Source organism: Heterocephalus glaber, unplaced genomic scaffold (genome assembly GCF_053883595.1).
Source record: "Heterocephalus glaber isolate CG9 unplaced genomic scaffold, H.glaber_assembly_v1.0 deba00001687, whole genome shotgun sequence".
In the NCBI taxonomy this organism is placed as follows: Eukaryota; Metazoa; Chordata; class Mammalia; order Rodentia; family Bathyergidae; genus Heterocephalus; species Heterocephalus glaber.
In genome coordinates, this window is record NW_028258412.1 from 24,835,835 (window position 1) to 24,857,378 (window position 21,544).

At 42.1% G+C, this 21,544-nt stretch overlaps 1 long non-coding RNA gene across 3 annotated transcripts in view; it reads left to right on the top strand.

Moving 5' to 3' along the window:
• The first annotated feature begins 310 nt into the window (after positions 1 to 310).
• Positions 311 to 21,544, top strand: part of LOC110348936 (uncharacterized) — a 122,803-nt gene continuing 101,569 nt past the window's right edge. For 2 of the 3 annotated variants that reach the window (XR_015446323.1, XR_015446324.1), the window contains exons 1-3: positions 311 to 601; positions 7,791 to 7,844; positions 9,093 to 9,179. This is a non-coding gene — a long non-coding RNA (uncharacterized LOC110348936). Of the gene's footprint in view, positions 602 to 7,790; positions 7,845 to 9,092; positions 9,191 to 21,544 lie in introns of all 3 variants that reach the window. The other variant, XR_002394591.2, reaches the window with a different exon arrangement.

Genomic DNA, 21,544 nt, shown 5'->3' on the forward strand with positions numbered 1-21,544 from the left:
ACTGACATGCTCTGAACATGTCTAGTCTGTCAAGATTGCTCCACCTGATTTATTCATTCAGTTGTCCACTATTGCCCTTTATAGCTGCACAAAATTTATATATGTAGTCTCTCATTAATTAACATTCAATAGTAGTAATTAATTAATAGTAACGGGAGATATCGCTCATTATGTGTACAGCCAATAACTCTTCTGAGTTCCTTATCAGAGTATCTCATGCAGTGGTCGAAGCAGCCCCAGGGATGGACTCTGTCCCCACCCCTAGAGAAACTAACAACTTGCACAAGACCTTTCAGCCAGTAAAGGCTGCAGTCAACTTTGGGAACCTGGTTACTACACACTTGCTGCTTATTTTGTTTGCTGTTATAGATGATGTTGCAATTAATATCTTTATACTTCACTCTTGGGGCATGCTCTGTAGCATTTGTACATGAGCAATTATGAAATGCTCGCTCAGGACAGTTCTCTCATTTTAATGAAAATTATGAAGTTGTCTGCAAGCCTTCAACGAACAGACTTCCCAAGAAGACAGGACATCAAAGGATGATGGAAAGAAGTCTGAATATTCACGGTCCAAGGGCTGGCAAGCTGTGCATGCCAGGTGGGTCACTGGTAGTCTCGGCCAAAGGACAGCTCACTGTGCCTATGGTTTAGTGACAGATGCTATGCAATCACTCCAAGTCCTTTTTCCCAAAGCAGAGGAAGCATCGACACTTTCTTTTTTCCAGAAGATGGTTACTCTTCAACTACAGCATTTGCTCTTCACTGGCAGATCTGGCTCCTCTACCCCCTGCCTTTTCTTCTGTGAAACCATTGGAGAACACACTGCACCTGGCTCTTCCCTGCTGTCTCGAGGGTTGGGCTGGGCAGTGAGCTGTTTGTCAGAGGTGGTGAGTGGACACCGCTTGGTATGTGGGGCACTAGTTACTACTTCTTGGCTTTCTTATTACTTGCAGTCATGGAGATCCACAGGACGTGGATTGCATTGGTGTGTTCCTTGGCCTTTGCTTTTCTCCACACACTTCTACACCTCACACTCAGAGCTGCCCTTATTCTCCAGAGGCCAAGCATAATCTCCCAAGGAGCCCCACTCTGCACGGTTGGGGGGACCTGTTTCCATCTTCTGTACCGAGACCCCTCACCTCCTGCTATCTCTTGCTGTTTGCATCTGAGAAAATAATCCAGATAGGAACACATGCGGTCTCCTGTGGTCTTAGGGGTCACTCAGACTTTTCCATTGTTTTAGACACTAAAACCCCAGATTCTTGTTTTGAGTATCATTTTTATTTTAGAATAATTTAAAGAGAAGCAGAGGAGCTATAGAGAGGCTATCAAATGATTTCTTATACCTCTCATCCGATTTAGCATTTTATTAAAATTTTATATTGCCACGATATACTTCTGAAAACTGATAGATCAGCAGCAGTACATTACTGTTAACAAAACCTGACTTTACTTGGATTTCATTAGCTTTTCCATTAAGGTCTTCTTTCTGTTCTAATCCAGGCCATGTCTGGCATTCAAAGTCCGATCTTATCTCCTCTACAGTGCAGAATTTCCTTCCACCATGCCCTTGCCAGGTTCAAAGGACGCTGTTCGGTTTTGCAGTGTGACTCTCATGCTGGATTTGGCTGATATTTTCCTCATGGTTAGATTAGAATGAGACTTTTTTTGTTTTTTGTAAGAAAGCATCAGAAAGCATGCAGCAAGTGAGTGTGGTTATCCTCACTCTCTAGGCACACTGAGATTTGAACTTCACATACTTTCCATACCACGAAGTATTCATTTTTATTTTTTCAACAATTTAAATGTGTAAAAAAAATCTTCCAGTTCACAGGATGGAAAATAGTTCCTGATTTAGCATTTTGGTGGCCATTGAAATAAAAGAATATCACTTTCATGTTTTATGATAAAAATTAATTGAACTGACACAGGGGAATTACTAACACTTAGGTGTGCTGGAAGCATATACAGTGATGAAAAAGCAGCTGCTTTATAGCTAGAAGTTAACTACCCTTATTATAATTGTTATGCTTATTTTAGAATATGGAGCATAGTATATTGCATGGTTTGAGCTCTCTCTCTCTCTCTCTCTCTCTCTCCCTTTCCTTCTTTTCTTTTTTTTCCTTCTCTTTTTGGTGTAAAGTTCTTAATTTTCACAGCTGCCTGTATCCACCATAACATGCTTGGCTCTAGGGAAAGTGGTGGAGTCAGTTTGTGTGATCAGCATAATAATGACATCACCTTTTATATTTCTGTGGGTTCTTAACTTCTGCCTTTCCCTCCAAAAGTTACGAGGTTTAGTTTGAATTTTGCCTCACGTTCGCCCTAAGGTGACCTCCCATGGAGAGGTGAGGGACAGCCAGGGACCCCTTCCTCTCTGCTGTGGGCTGCACTGTGGCAGCAGCTTATTGTCTCTCCCCTGTGGTTCTGGTTTTCACTGTGGCCCTCAGCCCTCTGATCTGGGGGTCACCACCCACACGCTGTGCCCCTCCATCCAGGCTTGGTGGGGTTTTCCTGGGATTACTGGTCTCCACCAAGCTTTCCGGGCCCAGCTTCCCCAGCACTCATGTAAACAGTGTCTTAAATGCCTCTGAAATTCTCAAGACAATTGGGACTTAGACTAGCAGGGGGAAATGGGGACAGGTAAGAAATGAAGGATACTATGGCTGCCTTGCCAAACATTTGCCACATGCCCAACAAGCCTGCCTTGACTGTGCTCCTGCTCAAGACTAGGTCAGGCCGGTCTGGACTGGACTCTGCTCCCTGGTTTAGACTTTGGGATAGTTCCTTGAATATTTGGCGTTTCCCTTTCCTATCAGATAAATGTGATTTGCAATAAGACCTCCCTGGGTGGGGGCTTGTGAGGATCACAGATAGTGCTGATCAAAGTGCTTCAGTATGGAGCACTGAAAAAACACCCAGCATAGAGCTTAGTAGCAGCAACTGAGCGGGAGTGTGGCCTTCTGTGAGCTGGAAGCGGTTTGATTCTGGGATTGTCGGCACCACACTGGCGCTTGCTCCTTGGAGCAGATGATAATGGTGCAGAGCTGCTGGGCTGGGTCCCAGCACTCACCCCACAGATGCACAGCTTGACAAGAGCCAAAGCCACAGGACGCATGGGGAGCAGGGTGAGCCCAAGCCCTTCCCTCGGTGGGACGAGGATGTCAGGCTTGCTCTCAGGTCAGAAGTGACAGGAAATAAGCACATCCAGGCGCCCAGGTCCCCATACTTCTCATCTGCCTGTGTTCTCGAGTCGCCTCCGTAACACTCAACAACAGAGCAGCAAATTTTGTTTGTTTTAAATCCGGTAATGAACGTCTGTTTTGCTTACACTAATGGTTTCTCCAGGGACGGGTGTATGCATTATTAAATGCTGCTTAAGGAAAGAAAAATGTTTTGCGTTGGTTAAAAATTCTTTGATTGCAAATGATAAAAAAAAAATTCTACGCAAAATGGCTCCAGCAGAAAAGTAATTTAATGTTTCCTGTAAACAATGAGCCCAGGGGACAGGGCCAGTTTATTCAGTAGTCACAACAGACACACGTCTTGGGCCCATTACTAGGACAGGTTCATGGAGTATTTTAATGTTTTTTTTAAATCATAAGAAAATTGTAATAGTAATATTTTTATGGAAAAAGGATGCTAATGGCAAAAGTATCTGGAACGCCCAAAAGTCATACCGTAAACTGGAGGGCCAGGGCTGCCTTCAGGCTTAATTTACTATAACATATAATCACCAAAACCCTCTGACTCCCTTCCACTCTGCTGTGGTACAGCCACAGACCGCCCTTCCCTCTCTCCTGTCATTATTTCCCCATTCACTCCTCTATGATTCCTTAGCCTCTGTGTTTCTCCAGTAGTTCAAACCTGCGCCTGCCTCAGGTCCTTGTACCTACCCTTTCTCAGTGGGAAATGCTTTTCTTGAGATAACTCCTTAAGGAGTACTTTTATCTTCTCAGAAAGACTTTCTTTTATACAAAAAGAAAGAGACAATAAATGAGTGAGTGAAAAATGGATGCACCAACCCAGGTTGCATATCCTCAGAATGTCAGAGCCCCACAGAAAGTATAAGAATCTGTTTCCCAGAAGTCCAAAGGAAGTCTCATTTGTTCTAATTGGCTCTGTATGGGTCACATGGTCTAAACCTGAACCAACCGCGGTGGAGCCAGGAAATGATCACTGAAATTTAAGTTGCATTCCACACAGGCAGAATTAAGGGTTTCAGATGGGTAGCTCTTCAGTGTGAAGTAAGGTAAAGTTACCAGGAATAAAGTGGCATTGATATGCAGAGCAAAAGAAATGCATGTTTATTATTTTCTTGCTCTAGAATTCTTCACAGATTAGCTTTACGTTTTCATTTCACTCCACATCTTGCTATATTTTTCAAGAATTTTACCATTGAACACAGTTTTTTCCTAGGTGGAAAAGTACTGTCTGTTTAAAATGGCTTACAATGAGGAGAATGATGAAATGGTTTTATAAGTAGAACATACAGGCATATGGAAAGGACAATGCTGTGCCACAATCTGAAGGGAATGGTTACAATGAGAAGGAGAAGGGGAGCCCAAGAACCCACTTCTTGTAACTGAAGTGAGGCTGTTCTTGTGGCAAGGGGGCGCTGCACGATTGAGGTGCTGCTCTGGGGGGATCACACAGGCGTGCTGAAGCTTAAAGGAAGAGCGACCTGACACTGCCAATACCTAAATCTGACAAAACACTGACAGGCAAAATATACAAAGGATGTACACAAATCAGTGAGAAGACAAGCCCATGGCCTTACATGTGCAGACTCTCCTGCAGTGCTGGCACTGAGGACACACTGCTTTCAGCAGCCCAGATGCCTCCAGATGTGGCTCTTGGAATCAATCCAAGGAGTAGTCTGAAAAATAGCAGCATGGATAGATTTTTAAAAAAGGAAAAGTATGTTGTTGAGTGAAGAAATGTACTAAGTACACTATTTAGCTTATATATAGCAATGTTTACTTTACCAGACCACCTACCCCAAAATAAAATTACCAATACCAAAATAAAATATGTGTTAATCATGTTCAAATGCTGCATATCATGAAGGGAAATCATTGTGGAATATAGTTTAAATAGGGAATAATTTCTAGGTTGAGCCATCTGAAATCATCAGTATTTGACTTTTTAACCCACAAAAAAGACAGTTTTATATAGCTCAACATAGTAAATAAAGAAAGAATCTTACACAGACAATAATAATAATAATAATATGCTGAAAGGGGAAGTGGAATTAAGTGATCCACCTGCATGTGAACTAAAAAAAGAAATAAATAAAAGTGAGTTTTTCAAACTATGTGTCTCAGACTCAGTTTCATTGTGCAGTTTCATGGACTGGGTTCCTGCTACTAGATATTGTTGTAGTGCGATCCAAGGTGGAAGAACTTACCTGCTCTCCCAGAGGCCAACCTGTGGGATACTTCACTTGACGATGATGGAGATATTTCTCCCCGTGACTTCAAACTTCCACTGTCAAGTGGTAGGTGCTGCCCAGGAGACACAGAGCTCTGCCAGAGTCCAGAAATCAGCGGAGCGCAGTGAGCTTGTTCATTTTCTGCTTCAAGGGAGGAAGCAGCTCCCCCAACTTGTCCAATGTGCATTCAGATGTGGAAGGAGCCACGGAGCTTTCCTGTCTCACAGCTCTGTCTCCTTAGAAGTCTGCTCACAGCAGGAGTGCTGGAGCCAGGCGAGGGCATCATGCAGATCTGTGACACCTGGGATCAGGACACCAGGCGAGTCACGTGGCACACACAGCCCATTCATTCAGGGTGATGGCCAGGAGACAGCGGGGCACAGTGGAGGGGATGCTGGGACAGAGCAGAGTTGGGCTGAAAATGTGACATTGTTCACCTTCCGCCAAGGTCAGCCGTAGATTCTTTATTTAAAAATTAGTAGGTTTGAGTGAATAAAGTCCAAAGTCCATAGGATGGTGATGCTTCATGCAGTTCTTTTGGTGAGTTGAAGAAACCCTTGCTATGTCTGTAAGTACAGTAGGGACAAAAAGCATTGGAAGGAAAGCAGTTGAAGGATGGGAGCGTGGTGCTTCCTCATACTCTCCTAGTCTAGTCCCTGTCCTGCTGGCACAAGACCCATCTATGGGCCATGACGGCCCCAACTTCTGTTTCTTCATCCATGAAATGGGATTTTTATTAGTATTTATTTCATTAATTTCAGTTAGCACTGGGTCTGGCATTCTGTACCTTGCCAAAATGATAACTATTTTCATGTTGAAAATATTTTTGTGGAAAACTATATTTTGTTTTCAGTAACATTCCTTTGGTTACTGGTAAGTTAAAATTACATGGTTGGGAAATAATTTATTTCCCATTTTCATTTCATTCATGATAAATTGTTTCTATAAGTCTTCACGTTTTCCCATTTTTTGCATACTTTTATCAATTCTATAGTATATTGTTATACTAGCCTTTGTTTTCCCTAGCACATGTATAGTAGTTTAAATCAACTGTAATTCTTAAGGTAAATATTGTCATTAAAAATTGTGTCTTATTCCCACTCTTTTGCTCTGAGCTTGTCTCGTGGTGTGCTTTGGGTAAGAGAGTAGGGTGATACTGACACTGGAACTTCTTAGCCTAAGCTTCCGTGGACTTGTCACTTCAGTTTGTCCTCTCTTGGAATGAGTCAATCCTGGAAAAAAATTTGGATTTGTTTCCTTGAAGATGAAGTCTTATGGAGACAGAGAGACCTGGCCTGAACCAACCTCTGTGCAGGACTCCCAGATACAAATGATTAATTGAGAGACCCCAGCCAATGCAGACAGAAGAACTGTGATGCTGAACACAGCCCAAGTATCTGACCCAAGGGCCACAGCAAGTGAGATGGTTATTACAGCCACAGTATTTACCGGTGTTGGTTACACAGTGATAGATTAAGTGATCACACACACACTTGTGTGTGCACACACAGGAGAAATTCTTCTGAGTCTGTGAATATATACTTCACATTACCACACCCCGGAGGAGAAGATTATGACTGAGGTTGAGGCAACAAATTGTGACCTCCACTTTATACATCCCCTTTTTCTTGAGTGTTTTTGCGATAAGGAAGCATCACTTTTATACATAAGAAAACAGCTTTAAAAAGGGAAAGACGATTGTTGGCTGGTTTCTAGTTGGGGAAAGACCTTTGGGCTGAAGCTAACTGCACTGTTTGATGGCACTGGGTTTTTGTGGCTCATTCTTCGGCTGAGCTTCACGTGTGGGCCATTCCGGAGTCACACCATTAGATGGGTCACTGCTGGGCACTTTCACAGTGACTGAGCCTTCCCTGCTGTCGTCTCTCACTTCCGCCTTTTACACCTTTATTTAATTTGTGGGAAATATAACTGATTGCACTTATGACAGTTTATATATTTATTTGCATTTGGGTTATCATTTATCTTCCCATATTTTGCTGATCTTTCCCCCTCTGGTTTGACCCAGAAGAACAACTTAATTTTCTTTTGTTTTTTTCCTGTGTTTGCCACTTCCTGGGTGCCCCATAAATGCTATTCAGTGGTTTTCATGGTGGAGATCTGGAATGACCCCCCAGAAGTCTCACGTTGTCAGGAGTGAGAGTCTTGGAAGTGGTGGGGTCATAGGGATGCCATACTCATTAGCAGATTGACCCACAATGAACTCACAGCTGAGCAAGCCCTTAGGAGGTGGGGCTGGTCAAGAGGTGGTCATGGGGCTGTATCTACATCCTAGCTCCTCCCATCTCTGGCTGCTTCCTGGCTGCCATGAGTTGAGCACCTTTTCCTCTGCCAGGTCCCTCTGCCATCCTGTTTCTGCCTTGCAGCCAGCTGACCATGGACCAAAACTGTGAGTCACAATAAACCTTTCCTCCTTTAATGTGTGGGTGTCAGATATTGTGTCTAGCAATGGGGAAGGATCTGAGACAGTGTCTTTCTGGGCTTATTGCTAAACTGGATTGTTAGTTACTTCAAGATCTACCTCCAGAGCTTCTGTTCTGAGCAGAAGACTGCAGGTAAGCAAATACTTTCCCTGTGGTGGTGAGACAGATGAGAAGACTGAAGTGGGGGCAGCGCCTACAGTGTCGCTGCTGAGCGGCAGTCAGGGCTTCTCCTCAGAGGAGTCTGCCCCACCGGTCAGTCTCTTTTTCCCGGTCTCACAGTGGCCTCAGGGCATCTGATGCCAGAGTTTCCGCCTGCCTCACCTGTGGCTCAGGTCCACTCCACCTATTGCCTCTTCCTCCTGCTGCATGGGCTTCCAGCCTGGCTTCTGGGCACTGCTCTGCACTGCCTGGGCTCACACAGGAAAAGATCACTCCGCCCCCTCCACAGTGCCTGGATGTCTCTTGGCTCACAACCTCAGAAAACGAGGGTATACAGCGTCTGCAGGGGACACTCCCAGTCTTGGAACAATCACCAAAAGGTCTCTTTGTTCTCTCTTTGATGATGCTTCCTTCCAATATTTAAGGAAACTTTAACTCTTATTGGCAGAATAAATGGTCTCTTGGCGGACTGAGTGTTCTGAACTTGCTGCCTATGTCACACATGTCATGTCCTCGGTCTTCCAGGACTGTAACTTATTAATCTAAAATGCTTTATTCTCTGAAAAGATTAGCATTGCTATTTTGAACCTTGCTGTTTTTACTTAAACATGTTTCTTGAGCCACCTGCTGCAGCATCATCTCCTGTGATCTCAGCACTCTGTGAGACAGGCAGGAAGATACCGACCAAGTTTAAGGCCAACATGGGCACCTGAGGAACTTAGCGAGTTCCTGCCTCCGAATTTAAAAAGGAGGAGAGTGTGAAGTGAAGGTTCTGGCTTCAATCCCTAGTACCCCTAGAAAAATTCATGAGCATTTTCCCCATGTGACAAGCACAGTATTTAATCCAGTGTGTTAGGAGTGCGCCATGACATCTTAACCAGGCTGCCATTGATGTACATTTACGTTTGCAACCAGCATCTACAGATGCAAGCAGTGCTCAGTGAAAATCATTGCAAATGCATTTTGTAGTTTTGTGATGGGTCATTAAGGTATTGACCAGGACAGGAGGCAAATATAGACATATTGCTGAATTGCCTGTTGGTTTTCCTTCCCAGGAGCAGAGACTGTTTGCTTTAAGAAACTTGGTAGGAAAAGTTACAGGAGACAAATGGAAAGGACATATGAAGTCAGACCAAAAAACTGTGAGTACCAGGTATGCTGGTTATGTGCCACTTGTCCTCACCTGCCTCTACTTAGGATTCCTCTTTGCTCTGTTTGGTGCCCCATGGGTAAGCCCTACAGACCTTATCATTTGAAGTGTCAGCCCCACGTGGTGGCCAAAGCTGCACAGTGGGGAGGCTCCCGGAAGGTGAAAGGAAAATGACTGGGGAATTTTCCCCATTTCCTTCATGCTCCAGGAACTTGGTTCTGGCAACAGCCGAATCCTACCAGGGAGAGCTGCATCCCTGGCCTCTTCACAGCAATCCAGCAGTGCTGTTTGCTCCCCTTGGCCGTCCAGGTTCAGGTGTGGTAATAGCCTGGTGCTCGTGCCACTTCCTGCAGCCCTCAGCAATGCTTCTCGCTTCCCATAATCCTAAAATACCCCCTTCACTCAACTCTTAGCCCATAAATCTATTTGAGTGGGAGCTCGCTGCCTGCTGGGACCACTCCTGATTCAGCAGGCCAAAGAGCTCAGGCTTCATCTTGAGCACAGTGGGCAGGATGAGAAATGTCCGGGCTCAGATGCCAACGCCTGGCACCAGCTCCCTGACTCAGCTGCTGGGAGATGGATAGACGGGGCTTACAGCGTCACTCACACGGGCTGGCAAGGGGACAGTGAGAAGATGTTGGGGTGCAAGGACACTGAGCACCCCTCCAGAGCCCGGTAGTAAGGAGGCCTCCGTCATTTAATATAAAGGCATTTTATTCATTTACTTGATACTTCACTGTAATTATGTGAAGGGATTTCTGTGAACGTGCAAGGTATGATATTATTGAAAATTTGTTAAAGGATCTTAATTCATGGAGACTTATTTAAGTGGCAACAGGACCTGACATCCTGTATCCTCCCGAATTATATTACCTCCTATGCTACAAATCTTCCACTTGGTTGAGCAGCAGTGAATTACCAGCCCGTTAGCTCCAGTTTTTAAAGCCAGAATCTTTGTAAAATAGAAGGACTATGTTGGCTTAATTTAGCAAACACATAGAAGTGGGTAGAGGAAAGTGAGAGTAGGTGTTAATAATTAGGCATTTCAGGGAATTGTAATCAGGTACTGTCAATTTTCTGAAAAGATTAGGCAGATCAGAAAGGAAATATTAAACTTCAAGGAAGCAAATTAAACTTTGCTTTTGATAGTTATTCAACTTTCACACTATTCCCTCCACTTATTACTTGAAATAGGGTTAAATGCCAGTTTCAATTACAAGGCAAGCCAAATCATAAGAGCCTCATCAAAAAATTCTCTGCTGTTACTTGGTTATATTTATATCTTACTTTTGCTTTAACAAACTGCCAAAAACTTAAGGCTTAAAAGAATAAAAATAATGAAGGGCCGGGCATGGTGGAGCACACCTGTAATCCCAGCACTTGGGAGGCTGAGGCAGGAGGATCACTGGGAGTTTGAGGCCAGCCTGGACTATGATGCAGTGAGCCCCTGTCTCAAAAGGAATATTACATTATGACTCAGGGGACCGCAATTCCAAAGAAGTCTCCAAGAGGCTGACAAGGTGTTGACAGGGCTGTGGTCCTTCTAGAGGCCCCGAGGCTGACCTGTTGATTTTCCAGAGACCAGCTGGACATTTCTGCCTGTTCCCTACCTACCTGTGTGACCCCTTCTCACATCCAGGGGCAGCAGCATATCCGTGGTCCCCAGAACGCCAGCCCGACCGGGAAGATGGCAGCTGATGTTTGGCTTCTGAACACTTTGGGCCATAGGGAGATTGAATCTTAGCTCAGAATTGTTGGTCTGCTTTCTGCATTAGAATCACACACTTTGTCTCATGCGTTTCCAATTTCTGCTGCCTGGTGCAAGGTGTTAATGCTGGGCTTAAGCGTTGTTCATGCTTTGGCCAAAAGAATCTTCTACAGATATATAAAAAAAACCCCACTCTGTCTCTTCCTCTTAGGCTTTTGCCATTCTCCATGAAAGAATTCTCACCCACAACCTCATTTCCATGCAAAATGGGAAGAGTCTGCAGCTGACGTATGCCCTAGACTGAAGTGTGTTAGGTAGTATCACTGCAGCAGTAGTGTAGGTACAAAGTGTGATCAAACAATACTGTGAGTGTTTGAGTGAATATTTTAAGTTTCTTACAGTTAAAGACACATTGCCATGAACCCCCCTTAAAATCTCCTATTCTGGTTAATCAGTCTTCCAAAGATAATAGCCATTTGGGCTAGAAACATTTAATCCTGTGAGAACGTGTTTATCATCAAATCATAGACAGGTAATCTAGGACTTTCTGGCAAAGAAATGGCTGCACTTAGGTAGTGATTATGCAGGGTCTCATTGCCGTGATTTTAAAGAACACACTGAACTAACCCCAGGGCAGAGGGGCTCAGAAGTCACAACTGAGGGTTCAGTACATCCCAGAACGGAAGCATCTTTAACTCTTGGTTCCAGGGTCATGTTCTATACTCTCTGCGTCAGTCCATTTCTGCAGAGAAAATGTTAGGTTTGGACCTGATTCTGTGCATGCTGAGGCAAGGAGTCCCTGACAAAGTCCTCGGAAGGGTAAGGACACTGATGGCCTTGTAATTTCTCACCATTTGTGCTAATTTTGGGGCCCAGAGCATTCCTAGTTATGTCAGGACTGGATTCCATGCCCCTCAGTTTTTAAAGACAATTTTTCAAAGGAGTGGGATGCCTGAGACACCTGACTTCCTAACAGGCCAGAAGGCAAAGTTACTTTGCCCTGAATTGGGGAAATAGCTGTCAGACTGCACTGTGACTCAGAAAGAACCATGCTACGGGTAAAAAGGACATACTTTTTGAGTTAGATTTTAATGTTCTGAAAAAAGAAAATCAAAGGCAGGATATGAGGGGCCACTTTAAGGTTATTTGAATCTGAAAGAGCATCTTCAGAATTTGTGTCTTCACTCTCAGTGTGAATCTGAAAATCAAAGATCAGCCTGTACTGGAGAATTAGAGCGACCCGAACTATCATTCTATCCCTGGAGGAAGTAGTAATCCTTCCGACTCCACAACAGGATGTGTGTCATCTGCTGACTGCTAGTGGCTCCATGTGAGAACAGTCCAGCCTGGGTGTGCTGTGAGATCCCTTGGCAGTATGGGGCTCTGCCTTGGGAGGAGACTCATGGTGGTTTGTGTCAACCCTCTCGGGCTGAGGGCATTACCTCAAGTCTGAGGGTCGATCCCAGCCAGGTTGGGCTCTGGCAGATCTTGCCATCTGTGTGAAGGCAGTTTTAGCTCTGGTCATGTTTCTGAGGAAGCCAGGTGTCATAGAGAAGACATGGATCATCAACCTGGGTTCCCCCACATAACTGGCTGTCAGAGCATGAGCAAGTCACATAACATTTCAGAGCCCTCTTTATCACACAGACTTTCATAATACTAGAGCTTCTTCCATGGCATTACAGAGCATTGGAATAAAGACATCTCATGGCACAGCGCTGGGATCTACCCAGAAGAGTACCACTCTAAAAAGGAATCTTGATGGGAAAATTAGAACTTGTTCCCTATATAAATAAGTGATAGGGATTAATTTTGCTTCAATTTATGCAAGTAGCTCTTCATATACTCGAGTTATATTATTTTAGAAAAAGTAGAATAATAACTATAAAAACAGTTAAAGTTAAAATGTGTAGAAGATGTTATTTTATTATTTGATAACCAGTAACACTGGCTCAAAGTACCTGTAAGAATCTGAGAGTACGTAAGCAACATTAACATATGACGTATGGGTCCCCTATGAAACCTTGTCAAAATCAAGCAATGACTTACTTCAGGGGAGTTGTTCATCACGTCAGAGTGCAGTGGTGTGTGTTTCTGCATAGGACAAAGGCAAGTTCTCTGTCCTACCAATGTCATGACTTCCTGGTTGAATTCCCACATGGTATTTGGCAAGAGGATTTCATTTTTAACTAGCTTTTAGCATGAGGGCTGGTTGTTTAGCTACATTTCCACACCATAATGTTGGTTGAATGTTTTCCTTAAGGGACACCTGCGTTTCTCCAAAGAAAGTGGAGAGAGAGAGAGAGAGGGAGAGAGAGAGAGACTGACTTAGTCTAAAGGCGTACATTACTACTTGTTTGTAAGAAGCATATCACTAATTCCTACTCATGCTCCAGGTAGAAGAATTAATTTATACATCGCATTTTGACAGGAGAGTTTATTTTAAAGAAGAATTTGTGGAGATATTCAGAAAGTACAAAAACAGCAATCCACAAAATATTGGTGGTTTGAAACAGTGAGGACCGATACTTTGCTCACGTAGGGGTTTTGTGTGTTCTCAGAGGTTTTCTTGGAGATGTGTTTATTGTGATCCCTCAGGTGCATAGGATAAATGAAAAACCATAGCTTCACATATACAGATCTCTGTGGAAGAAGGGGAAGGAGCTGTGAAGAGTCTCCAATCAGCTGTTTTAATAGAATAAAAGTAAAAAGTAGCATGACCATCTCAGGAGATCCAGAAAAAGAGCTTGATGAAATCCAGTTTTGCTTCACTTCAAAACCATCACAGAAGTTAGGAATGGAAGGGAAACTCCTCAGTTATCTCTAAAACCCCACAGCTGTCATCAGTTCTAGTAGTAAAAGACAGAAATAATTTTTCTGAATATCAGGAATAAGACATGAATAACTGATCTCATAACTTCTATTTCATATTTCCTGAGATTTCTTGATCAGTGCAAGAAAGCTAGAAGAAGAAATAAAAGGATTCAGTTTGGAAACAAAGAAGTAAACTATTTGTATTTGAGTATAATATGATTCTATATAGAGAATATCTTATATAATTCACTCAAAAATTGTACCCAAGAAATTAATTCAGCACACAAATTACTTCAACAGGGATAAAAAATCAACATCAAAAAATACAGCTTTAAATTCCACACACTAACACTGAATCATCCAAAAATGACTTGATAAGATATTTCTGTTTATTATATGTCCAAAAATATAATAATCAGAAATGAATTTTGAAAAAGACATGCAAGACTTGAGCACTCAAAGCTATAAAACATTCTCAAAAGAAATGAAAGATTTAAATAAATGAGGGAAATCTACATTTGTTAAGGAAGAATTCATTATGATCCCTGTCAAAATCCCATGTGACTTTTTTGTATAGTGACACATCCACCATAAAATTTATATTATACCTCAGGGAACTCAGAATAACCACAAAAGATTGAAATGTAACAAGTCACCCTTTGGAGAACTTACACTTTTCAGTGGACATTATATTGGAGATCTGTAATAAGACACTGTGATGTTGGCATAAGATCAGACAGATAGAACCATGAAATAGAATTGAGGGTCTCAAAATACACCCTTAAATTTATACTCATTTGATATCCAACAAGGGTGCCAGAGGGTTGAATGGAGGAAAGTAATCTTTCCCACAAAAAACTCTTGACAATTATATATTCCCATGCAAATGAATAAAGATGGAACTCTTCTATGTTGGTCAGCTTTCCATACTGTGATAAAATGCCTGAGAAAACAATGTAAAAGAGGAAAGTTTGTTTTGGCTTGATATTTCAGAGGTTTCATTTCACAGTCAGCTGGCTCCATTGCTTTTAGACCTATGGTGTTGTAGGAACTTCATGGTAGGAAGGCAAAGGCATGGTGGAGGAAAGCTCATTGTCTGTGGTAGCCAGAAATCTGAGACTCAGCCAGAGATGAAGGACTGGGGACAAGATACCCCAGGATACCCAAAGGCTATGCCCCTGTGAACCTTTTCCTAGTTATTCATGACTTCCCACTAATGCCATCAAATTCTGAATCCATCAGTGGATTATTCCACTGATTAAGCTAACATCCTTATAATGCAACCATTTTTCAAAAGCTTACTGCTGAACAGATGACCCTTTAGGGGGGCATTTTATATACAAACCATGAGACCTTCCTTACACCACATATAAAAATTAACTATAAATAGATCACAGACCTAAATTAAAGAGATGAAACTGTAATAAACTTCTAAGAAAGCATAAGATTGAAATTTCCTTTTAATGCATTAGGCAAAAATTTCTTAGGTAGTATGCAAAGAACATGATTCACTAATGATTTTTTAAAGAAGATAAAATTGAACTTCATCAAAATTAAAAACATTTGAATTACAAAGGACAATCCAAGAATGTGAAGAAATAACCCACAATGTCGGAGAAGATGCTTGAAAATCATATATCTGGAAAGAGACTTATCAGGAATATATAAATAAAGACCTCTTACAACTCAATAATAAAAATATATTTAATCCAACTTTAAAAAATGCATGACATATTTGAACATGTATTTCTCCAATGGAGATATGTAAATGTTCAGTGAGCACACAGAGAGATATTCAATAATCAATTCACCAGGAAAATATATATGGAAATTACATTGAGATACCTTTCACACAGAATGGGTCATGTTAGACAAGACAGATAACTGTTGCTGAGGATGTGGATAAACTGGAGCCCTCATTGGCTCTTGTTGAGAATGTAAACTAGTTCAACAATTTTGAAAAAAACACTTTGAAGTTTTCAAAAATATTGAACACAAAATTATTATGACTCAATAATTCTATTCCTAAGCATCTACATAATTGAAATGAAAATCCATGCTCACAGAAAATCTTGTATAAGATTATTACCAGTATTATTATTTACATTATTTAAAAAGTGGGAACAAATCAAAATATACATTAACTGATGACTAAATAAACAAAACAGAATATAACCTATGATAGAATCCTATTAAAAAAATACAAAGTGCCCTCAAATGACTAAAATGCAAAGTGCTATCATGATGCTAAATGAAAGAAGTCTGTCATGAAAGTTTGCCTATTGAATGGGTTTATACAAAAAATTTCCACAAGGAAAGTCTGTAGGGACAAAAGGTAGATTTGTGGTTGCCCACAGGTGGGGGAGAGGGAATTGAGGTGAATGGAAACTGACAGCTGATGAGTATAGGGTTCTGCTTTGGGATGATGCAAACCCCAAATGTTGAGTTACACAACTGTGGATATACTGACATCAGTGTGCACTTTGCATGGGGGGCTTATACCTCAGTAAGATGTCAAAGGGTTGGGAATGGAGCTTGGTGGCAGAGCACCTGCCTGACAAGCACGAGGCCCTGAATTTGATTCCCAGCCCCTGCAAAGATGCTGAAAAAGAAGACCCAACATACAGCAAGATGTTTAGACTGTAAAGCATGTTGTGTCTGCCCATTGTCCTTTCCCTTAGCCTAATAAACTCCTTAGCCTTGACACAGTTTCTCACGCAAGCTGTTTTTCTTCTTCTTTTTCTATTGCACTGTTTTATATTCTAAATAAAAGCCAGAGAGTTTGCAGTTCAGGGCTGCTCCCCTGAGACTCCCTAACATTGCATGCTGTCACTGGGACAGTCCTTCTGGGTTTCTTGGTGTTCAGGCCAAGTACCATCTCTGAGTAATCTTTTCATCCTTTGTGCCACCATGGTCACACCCCGCAGCACTGACAAGAAATGGAAATTGACACCACCTGAAAGTCATCTCAAAGTGCCTGGTCTGTGCTGGCTTCATGGCCCCAATCTGGCACACAGATAACCAGTGATCAATTTTACTTCTTCCTAGCAGTAGAGTGGCCAATGTACTTGAAAAGTACAGCTAGAATTTTAGCCCTCACAGTCTGAGACATAACAACTTTTGCTTGGTTTTTAATTATCTCTTCCCTCTGGAATATAAACTCCAGGATAGCAGAGGCCATTCTACCCACCATGATATCCTTTGTGCTCAGAGCTCAGGTGACATAACCAGTGCTCAATAAATATTTATTAAACATGCTAATGAATATGTTAGATCAAAAATATTATTAGTCACAGATAGCAATTTTATGAAGTTCTCACAGAATGAGACCTTGTGTATAGGCAACCTGGTATCATTTTTTTTCTTTGTGGGCACCCTGACCTGCATATACTAGGAAATTCATAATCTCAAATATGTTCCATTCTTTTCCCTATAAAAAGGTCACATTTCTCAGACTAGACCTGACTTAATGTTCAGAAAATCTCATTTTGATCACCCTAGACCAAAGAGAGAGGACACAATACCACAGTCTTGGGACTTAATGTGTTTTTCAAAGAAACTGTGACTGAATGCCCTGACCTGGAAAGTTCAAAGCCAGTGTAGAAATTGGTTCTCTGGAGGTCAGATTTCTGAAGTCGAAACTTGCACCAGCCTGGTGCTTTGTTCTATAGCTTGCCTTGGACCCTGCAGAGATGGGAGGAGAAGATGTTCACATGAGGGAAAAGATCATCAGAGTGGATCAAAGCCTGCATTAGTGGGAAAAATAGAGCATCACCTTCACCATTAGAACATGTACCAAGATTTTTAAGTCCATTGTTTTGGGCCCCTGAATTGTTTTTAACCTGGAGACCAGGGCCAAAGAGTGTTATCCAGATGCTCAAGCACACCCCGCTAGAGATGTCTTTTTCTGGGCTTCATGTTCATTCCCTGAGGGTGCACTCAGCAAGTTACTGTTCATAATAGAACTTCCCAGCTCCATCAATGTGAATGCAACCCTGAGTTTGCCTGCTAGGACCTACCTGGTTGTAGCAGAGAACAGTTACTAAGGTGTGTGTTCGATGACCACCTCCATTCCTAAATTGCAGCTGGTAATGCACACAGACCATGCAAAGCAAAAGAGTAGTATCTAGAGGTCTTTGTCCTATGAATTCCTACCTCCTTATTCATGCATCTTGCTCATTATTTCCTCAACCAGACTGAATTGCACTCTCATAATCAAAATATGGCTGGTATACACATGTGACATGTAGCAGAAGGAACTACAGGGATTTGGAAAAGGAAAAGTTCAGGTTTTATGCACCTAGTTCCTTCTAAACACAATTGACTTACATCCTTATTGCATTACAGTAGCCAGCTTATGAAAAAGACTTTCAAGGTTGCTATAATGACTCTGGAGGTGCAAGAAATGAGGTGATGGAACAGACAATGGGCTTTAATAAATTGGCTTGAGAAGAACTCATACTTTCAGGGAGAAAGTTCCTTATTAAGGAACTTTATCCTCTTTGGCATTTCAAAAACCCACAAATCCCTTCCCTTAAAATTCCTCCTATTTCTGAGAAGAGCTGAACATTGCAAGATGATTGATCTGATTTCTGACTAAGTGTAATTTGGAATGCCAGTGTTTGTAAAAGCCCATCTTAGCTTCTCTGTAAATATTGAGGGCTCTTGACAGTGAAGCCCTTGCTTGGGTTTGTCTTTGTAGCTCACAAAGTCCAGACACAAGAAATGTGTATTCAACTTCATTTATTCCATAGATGACTAGTAGCAGGCAGTTTCATGCATGCTCTTACTGTTGTTTTGTTTCATTTTTCTTCGTATTATTGTGTGTGTGTGTGTGTTCTGGAGGGTAGCCATATTCCTGAGGCCCCATGAGCAATGGGTCCAAGGTGAATGGCTTACATGCTTGGGTAAAGCTGGTAGTCACTGTCATTGGTGGTAGGCTTAGGGACAGGGCATCTTCATTCTTGGGGTTTATAGATGGGCCCATGGCAACTGTATCTGCCATGAACCATCAGTCATTTCTTGCCCGTCTTGCTAATTTCCATGTAATATAGGTTGCCTTTCTTTTTCTCTTCTCTACAGTGGCTCTTCTTATTTTACTGTGCTGATCATTCTTTTTAACAACAAATATTTTCAGAACAGTCATTCAGAGCAGTTCAGGGCATTCTGGAGCACTGAGTGATGGAAGTAGATCTACCTTCTAGCCCCCAAAGCTGAACAGAAAGCCTGGGTGCCTTCTGAAGTCTCTGCTTCTCAATATAAACCCACAAATGAGTAGGACATTCAACCCAAGGGGAAGATCTGGGTCTCTTTTTTCATATGGTGGTGCTGCTGTTTCCTTATTTCAAAGGAAAAAGATCTAATTGCAGAAATAATATTTTGGAGCCATCAAAAGGCATTGGTAATTTCTGAAATGTGAGCATCATAAAGCACTTTTTTACATCTGAAAGACTCCTCAAAAGTAGATCAGGAACAGACAAAATTAATATTTATAGACTCAGTTATATAGAAATGGACTTTTAGTAAGTATGCCAGGTGCCCAAATTTATAGGGTCTCTCTTCTCTGGCTCCTAGAATATAACTATAAAAATACATAAAAGTAATCCTGACTTAATTTGAATGCTCTTCTGTGCTTTGTTTTGGCAGAGTTGCCGCAGTTGGTTTAGCTTAAAAGTCAGAGAGAAGGGAAAGCCCAGTGTGATTTAGCAGAAGGAAGTGGCCAACATCAAAACATCACGCTCCATTTCTCCTCAGGCTTTTTTCATAACTCTGGTGTTGCATAGTGCTTTAAAAAAATTCCCCTTTCTTCATTGTGATCTGTTGTCAAAGTAAAGGTCAGCCACCAGTTTGCAAGTCATGTCTGTGGTAAGATGATAAGAATTTCCCCACAAGAAAACACTGAGAGCATCTCTGTATGTTTCACTGTTGTGTGTGTTCTTCCCAACCCCTCCCCAAGCATGTGTGCCACCTCCTCGATGCAGCAAAACTGTTAAGCATTGAGGCATATTTTGCACATTATAATTAATCCCACTTTAGTAGGATGAAAGGAAAGTGAATTTGATAACACCTTCTATGTATGGCTCCTTGTAGTTTCTGCTAGCCTTTCCCATCATCTATCATACTATGTCACCAACAACCAGGTAAGTTCATCTCCGTCATCCCAGATTCCAGCCTTTATGTGGCTATGTCATTGTTCATGCCACCCAGATAGTTAGAAGTGGTGCAGCCATAACCCACAATCTGCTAGAGAACTCCACAGGTGGTGACACACCTTACATATGAGGGGGCTTCATGCATGTCATCCTTCAATGTATTTGTTTGTATCTGAACAGGAGAGAGGGAGTGAGCGCAACGAACTGGTTCCAACAATGAGCTGTGCACATTTAATGTGTGAACTATGTTCCTTTAATAGAGAAGACTCTATTTTCCTTAAATTCCTGAGTAAATAGCTCATCCTAGAGAACTTTCAAAGGACATCGAGAGATCAAGCTTTAATTCCTTTGTTCTGTGCTTTGTTGAACTCAACTATAATTATTCTTGTTGAGATGGAGCAATGCGGTAATGTATTTCATTCTCTTAAATCTTGGGTTTACATTGTCCCCTTAGCATTTATGTGTTTTTATGATGAATCAAGGGCTAATCACAGGGCTGAGAATGCAGCCTTGTGACTTGTTTGCAATGTCGTCTTTGGGCAGGTACCTGGGGACCTGGATTTTAAGAGTGATCTTTAAACGATAAGAGTGGCATACTGTGCCTAAACTGTACAAATGTTATTTATTCAGGACATTTGCTTTCCTTTTGGAGTCTGGGATTTTTGTGTGTATGAGGCAGATGATACCACATGAGCAGTGCCCAATAGCATCTGTGGCTAGTGAGTGGCTAGTGGGCTTCCTTGGGCAGAAACATCACACACACCTTATTTCCTTCTTCTTGCAGGGGAATGGTACTTCCTGTGTGTCCCTTATGGTGTCTCCTGTGTGGAGAGATCACGGGAAGCCTGCACAGAGTTGCTACAGATGCTCTCTGGGGGTTTTTCTTTGTCATCTGGCTGTGTATCACATCTTTGGAAAGCATCCTAATTGCAAGAAAACCTATATCCCGGGTCCCATGTGTGCTTCTAGTGAGTCTTTAAGCATACAAGAAGTCTTGAGATCTTCTGACACTGTTCTGCAGAGCAACCGGCTCCTTCTACAAGTGCTGGTGAATTTAGTAGTTTCCACAGAAGGAACTCCTGTCTCTTCCCTTCGTCACTCCTAGGAAATGTTCAGATCTCTCTATCATGGTTGGCTATGCAAAGCTGGAACCGAAACTTGATTCAAACCTGGATTATTCTAAGGGAATGGTTTGTCATATTTGCTATCTATTCATAGAGTATTAATAGCTATCTGCTCTCACTCCAAATTCCCATGAGCTGCAAATCCAGGTGAGTCTTCATTTGGAAATAAGGCCTTTGTACATGCAGTTAGTTAGGGATCATGAGATGTCCTAGCTTTAGCTTGGCTCTCAATGCAATGACAGATGGGAGGGAGAATGCATACAGGCACACAGGGGAATGAGGTCATGAGACCATAGAGGCAGAGACTGGGTAAGGAACTCAGAACCCCAGGAAAGCATGGAGCCACTAGGATCTACAGGAGGTAAGGAAGGACTCTCCCCAGAGGAGAGAGGATGGAGGATGTAATCCCAGAAGTAAGCTTATTTAGATTCTCCTCTTCCCTTTGATTTGCTCAGCTGGGGATAATTATTTACATGTCTGTGGATAAAAATAGTCAGATCCATAACTTTCCATTACAACATAGTCTTAGTCTGATGACTAATCATGTGTTGATCCCAAC